This window comes from Psammomys obesus, unplaced genomic scaffold, assembly GCF_907164565.1.
Source record: "Psammomys obesus unplaced genomic scaffold, mPsaObe1.curated_primary_1811, whole genome shotgun sequence".
NCBI classification, from domain to species: domain Eukaryota; kingdom Metazoa; phylum Chordata; class Mammalia; order Rodentia; family Muridae; genus Psammomys; species Psammomys obesus.
The window spans coordinates 24,098,519-24,105,177 of NW_026596039.1; the positions used below are offsets into that span (position 1 = coordinate 24,098,519).

The 6,659-nt window shown below is 38.8% G+C and overlaps 1 pseudogene; it reads left to right on the plus strand.

The window, feature by feature from the left end:
• Positions 1-1,203: 1,203 nt before the first annotated feature.
• Positions 1,204-3,302, plus strand: LOC129687368 (60S ribosomal protein L7-like; annotated as a pseudogene).
• The last annotated feature ends 3,357 nt before the right edge of the window (positions 3,303-6,659 follow it).

The following is a 6,659-nucleotide window of genomic DNA, read 5'->3' on the forward strand; positions in this document are numbered from 1 at the left end:
AACAAATATACAAATAATAGGAATAGGGAAAGGAACAGTCATCAATACATAAAATGTTGCTAAAAAAATTATAGAATACATTTTTTCTAGTCTAAAGAAGGAGGTGCCTATTAAGATACAAGAAGCACTAAACTCCAAATATACTGGATCAGAAATCACCCTCAGAACATAATCAAAACACTATACAGAACAAATAAAGAATATTAAAGTTGTAAGGGGAAAAGACTAAGTAACATATATAAATAATCTATTAGAATAACACCTTACTTTTCAATGGTGTTTAAAAACAAGAAGGGTTTGCATGGATGTTCTACAAACACTAAGAGACCACAGACATCAACTTAGACTAATTTACCCGACAAGACTCACTCCCAATAGACACACAGAAAAAAAAATAGCATAATAAAACCAAATTTAAACCATATCTATCTACCAATCAAGCTTTAACCAAAAGAGATTAGTTACATCCAAGAAGACACAAGGAATAAATAATCCCAGTTCAGTAAATCAAAAGGGGGAGTACACCATAACAACAAAGAATAGGATTCAATAAATACTGATCATTGATGAAAGTCAACATTAATGATATCAGTGCCCCCAGTAAGAAGACACAGACTAACAGACTAGACTTGGAAACAGAATTCATCTTTCTGCTGCTTCCAAGAAACAAACCTCACCATCAGTGACAGAGTTCATTTCAGGGTAAAAAGATGGAAAAGTATATTGCAAGCAAATGGAGCCTTGAAGTGAGCGGGTATAGCAATTTAGACTATTAAGACAAAATAGACTTCAAACAAAACTAATCAGAAAAGATAGGTAAGGACACTACATATTCGCCAAAGGAAAAATCCACCAAGAGCTGGGCAGTGGTGGCACATGACTTCAATCCCAGCACGTGGGAGGCAGAAGCAGGTGGATCTCTGTGAGTTCAAGGGCAGTCTGGTCTACAGAGTGAGCTTCAGGAGAGTCAGAGCTACACAGAGAAATCCACACAGAAAAACAAACAAACAAAAAAAAACAAAGGGGGAAAAAAAGAATACCAAGATGGTGGCAACCAGTGTATAATGTATCTAAGGGGCAGAAGATCAGAGACTGCAAACCCGGTGAGTAAACAGGAAGCTAGATCCAAAACACCAACTTTGGTGCTTCCTGAACTGGAAGGGACATCTACGAATTTGGAGACAATTGGAGATCCAGGACAGCATGGCTGTCTCCTTGGTCCAGAAGTCACAAACTGTGAACCCCTGCCCTTTCTGCATCCTCAAGAGCATTCAGGCCCCCAGGTCCAGGGACCCTCCACTCCATCAGCCAGACACCAAATCCCTCCCACTTCCCTCAGGGAAGCATCTGGATTCCTGGGACAGCATCCCAACCTCCAAACCACGGTTCTACTGGTACCCCTGTAGAGACCATATGGAGACCAAGAAGCGCAGTGTCTGGTAGAACTGTAAGCTGCAGCTCAGCTGCCTTCTGAAGCACCAGATCACCACCTGAGGTGGACACACCTCCTCCTCAGCTACCATTTGAAAGGACTGCAACCTTCCCTTCAAGGCACCCACACCTGTGTCCCGCCCTGCAAGGTACTCTCACCCATGCTCCTTGCTCTTCAAGGCACCCACCTGTGCTTGTACGGTGCCCCTGCCCTTCAAGGCAAGCATGTCTGTCCTCCCTTCAAGGCACTTGTGCCTAAGCACTGCCTCCTGAGACACCCTCCCCAGCATGGCTGCATGAAAAATGCCAGCACCCATTCATGTTCCCGTGGACTTCTCTGGTCACCCTGAAGGCTACTCCAGACTCCAGGCGTGAGAGGATCCAGTCTTCCGTGCAGGTTCAAGGAACAAACCTCCAAGGCTATAGACAACAAGATTGCTAAAGGCCAGTATAAGAACACAATCAACAAAAACAAGGACATCATAGCTCCACCAGGAATTCGTCCCCATAAAAAAAAACAAAAAACAAAAAACAATGGATATTCTGAAACACAGGAAATGACCTTAAATCTATGTTTATGTAGTTATTAGAGGCATATAAAGAGGAAATGAACAAACCTCTCAAGGAAATATAGAAAATACAATGAAGTAAGTAGAGGCAGTTAAGGGCAAATAGAAAATCACAATCAAACAGGTGCAGGAAATGCATAAAACCATTCAAGACCTGAAAATGTAATTAGAATCAATAAAGAAAAGACAAACCAAGAAAACCCTGAAGATGAAAAACTTAAAGACGAGATCAGGAACCAAAGAGGTAAACATTACCAACAGAAGACAAGAGATGGAGGAGAGAATCTCAGGCGTTAAAGATACAATTGAAGAAATTGATACATCTCTCAAAGAAAACATTCAGTGGAAAAAAATTGTGACACAAAACATCCAAGTAAATAAGGACACCATGAAAAGACAAAACCTAAAAATAATAGGAATAGACAAAAAAAGAAGATCCCAGTCTCCAAGGTCCAGAAAATAATATCAAAAATATTGTAGAGGAAAATTTCAGCAACCTAAAGAAAGAGATAGTATAAACAAACAAGATGCATAGAGAATCTCTTTTTTTTCCCCCGGCTGGAACCATGGATTACAAACCAGAGAATACAAGAAAAGAAGGTTCCTGCTGTGCCAGAAACTCTTAAGAAAATATGAAGGAATTTTTCAGAGTTGAAGGTGAAGTGGCTGTGAAAGAGCTTTGCTCTAAAGGTGTTGAAAAAGGCAAGGAGGAAGCTCATCTATATGAAGGCCAAAAACTATCACAAGGAATACAGGCAGATGTACTAAACTGAAATTCTGATGTCCAGGATGGGTGGAAACTTCTTTGTGCCTGCAGAACCAAAATTGGCATTTATCATCAGAATCTGAGGTATCAATGGTGTAAGCCCAAAGATTTGCAAGGTATTGCAGCTTCTTCGCTTTTGACAGATTTTCAATGGCACCTTTGTTCAGATCGACAAGGCTTTTATTAACATAATAAGGATTGTGGAACATTGCATGGGGGTACCCCAACCTGAAGTCCATGAATGAGCTCATCTACAATGAGGATATGGCAAAATCAATAAAAAGCAAATTGCCTTGACAGATAATTCCTTGATTTCTCAATCTCTTGGTAAATTTGACATTATCTGCATGGAGAATCTAATCCATGAGATCTATACAGTTGGAAAACAATTCAAGGAAGCATGTAGCTTCCGGTGGCCCTTCAAACTGTCTTCTCCAGAATGTGAAATGAAGAAAAAGACAACTCGCTTTGTGGAAAGTAGAGATGCTGGCAACAGGGAAGACCAGATAAACAGGCTTATTAGACTGATAAACTAACGTGTTGCCCAGGTGTTGTCCGTGGTATTTTTGTTAACTGGCTGGTTAATAAACATTCATAGCTTGGCAAGTTAAAAAAAAAGAAAAAGAAAAAAAAGAAAGCATAGAGAACACCAATTGGATTGTACCACAAAAGAAAATCCCACCACCACTTAATAATAAAAACACTAAATTCACAGACCAAATAAAGAATATTAAAAGTTGCAAGGGGAAAAGGCCAAGTAACTTACAAAAGTAGACCTAACAGAATTATACCCAATTTCTAAACAGAGACTCTAAAGCTAAAAGGGCCCTGACAGATGTCTTGCAACTTCTAAGAGACCACAGATGCCAGCCTAGTCTACTATACCCATCAAAACCCTCAATAACCATAGATGGAGAAAACAGGATATTCCAGGACAAAACTGAATTTAAACAAGATTTATCCACAAATACAGCCCTATAGAAAATATAGATGAAATATTCCAACCCAAGTAGATTAACTACCATCCAAGAAAACACAGGAAATGAGTAACTCCACACAAGCAAAAAAAAAAAGAAGGGAAGCAAACACAAACACTGAACCACAAACATCAAAATATCAGGGGACGGGAACTCCACAAGGAGAGCAACAGAACAAGATAATTTGAACACAAGGAACTTCCCAGAGACTCATACTCCAACCAAGGACTATTTGTGGAGATAACCTAGAACCCCTGCACAGATGTAGCCCATGGCAGTTCAGTGTCCAAGTGGGTTACACAGTAATGGGAAGAGGGACTGCCTCTGACATAATCTGATTTGCCTGCTCATTGATCACATCCCCCTGAGGGGGGAGCAGCCTTAACAGGCCACAGTAGAGGACAATGCAGCCAATTTTGATGAGAACTGATAGACTAAGATCAGAAAGGAGAGGAGAACCTCCACTATCAGTGGACTTGGGGAGTGGCATGCATGCAGAAAGGAAGGGAGGGTGGGATCGGAAGGGGAGGAGGGAGGGGCTTATGGAAGGATATAAAATGAATAAAGTGTAATTAATAAAAAATTAAAAAAAATAAGAAAAAAAATATCAGGACCTACTGATATGGGAGGACCTCCTCCCCTTCTATCTGACCCTAGCCTATCAGGTCTCATCAGAAATGAGTGGAATAAGGAAGGGACATAGGGGGAGAAAAGGAGAGAGGGTGAGACAGGGAGAAGATGAGGGAGGGGTCTACAGCTGGGATACAAAGTGAAAAAATTGTTATATATATATATATATATATATATATATATATATCAGGACCTTCTTTGAAGGTCTGGTAGAATTCTGTACTGAAATCATGTGACCCTGGGCATTTTTTGGAAGGAAGATTTTGATGACTGCTTCTATTTCTTTGGAGGATATAGGACTATTCAATTTTTCTACCTAATCTTGACTTAATTTTTGTAAGTGGAATCGATCAAGAAAATTGGCCATTTCATTTAGATTTTCAAATTTTGTGGCGTATAGGATTTTGTAGTAAGACTTAATGATTGTTTGGATTTCCTCAGTTTCTGTTGTTATGTCCCCTTTTCATTTTGTGTTAATTTGTGTTAATTTGGACAGTTTCTCTTTGCCTTTTAGTTAGTTTGGCTAAGGGCTTGTTCATCTTGTTGATGTTCTCAAAGAACCAGCTCTTGGTTTCATTGATTCTTTGAAGTGTTTTATTTCTTTCTAATTTATTGATTTCTGCCCTGATCTTGAGTATTTCCAGTCATCTACTCTTCTTGGGTGGGTCTGCTTCTTTATTTTTCCTAAGGCTTTGAGGTGATCTATTAAGTTGCTTTTATACGATGTTTCAAATATCTTCTTGAAGGCACTTAGTGCTATGAACTTTCCTCTTAGCACTGCTTTAATTGTGTCCCATAAGTTTGGGTATGTTGTGCCTTCATTTTCATTGAATTATAAGAAGACGTTAATTTCTTTATTTCTTCCCTAACCCAGCTGTCATTGAGTAACGAGTTGTTGAGTTGTTCAGTTTCTATGAATGTGTAAGCTTTTTGCTACTACTGTTGTTGAGGTCCAGCTTTAGACCATGGTAGTCAGATAGGGTACAAGGGGTTATTTCAATCTTCTTGTATCTATCTACTGAAGCTTGCTTTGTGAGCAACTATATGGTCTATTTTGGAGAAGGTTCCATGAGGTGCTGAAAAGAAGATACACTCTTTTGAATTTGGGTAAAAAGTTCTGTAGACATCTATTAGGTCCATTTGATTTAGGATCTCTCTAAATGCTCTTATTTCCCTGTTTAACTTCTGTCTGGATGATCTGTCCCTTGGTGAGAGTGGAGTGTTGAAGTCTCCCACTATTAAGGTGTTTGGATCAATGTGTGATTTCAGCTTTCATAATATTTCATTTACAAATGTTGGTGGTCTTGTTTTGGGGGCATAGATGTTCAAAATTGTGATGATCTCCTGGTGGAATTTTCCTTTGATGAGAATGAAGTGCCCCTCCTCATCTTTCTTGATTAATTTTGGTTGGAAGTCTATTTTATTAGATATTAGGATAGCTACCCCAGCTTGTTTTCTGTGTACATTTGCTTGAAAAACATTTTTCTAACCCTTTACTCTGAGGTAGTGTTTATCTTTGTTGCAGAGGTGTGTTTCTTGGATGCAGCAAAATGTTGCATTCTGGTAGTCTGTGTCTTTTTATTGTAGGGTTGAGTCCATTAATGTTGAAAGATAATAGTGACCAATGAATGCTAGTTCCTTTTATTGTGGAGTTGGTGGTATTACTGTGATTCATTGCTTGTTTTCTATTAATTTTTGTTGTGAAGTCATCTGTATGCTATGTTTTCTTGGGTGTAGCTGTTTTCATTGGATTGGAGTTTTCCTTCTAGTATCTTCTGTAGGGCTGTGTTGTTATGTAGATATTGCTTAAATTTAGTTTTGTCATGGAATATTTTGTTTTCTCCATCTATGTTGATTGAAAGCTTTGCTGGGTATAGTAGTCTGAGTTGGCATCTGTGGTTCCTTAAAGTCTGGCCAGGCCCTTCTAGCTTTCATAGTTTCTGATGAGTAGTCTGGTGTGATTCTGATAGGTCTACTAAGAAATAAAGGCTTCCTCATGAGTTATGAAAAATTACACTGTGGTGACCAGGAAATTTTGTATATTCATATCAATTTTAAAGTTTTTTTCTGTTTCTGTGATAATTTTCGCAGTTACTTGATGGGTATTGTATTGACTGATATATAGACAACATTCACAATATTCTGCTAACCTCTGAAGTAGAGGATCTTTCCATGTCCCATATTCTTTCTGACTTTCTTTTGTTGTTTTTTCTTTCTATGTAGAGCACATTAATATCTTTGGTTAAAGGCCCTCTGTGATAGGCTCCTGTCCCATTCCTTGTTTTC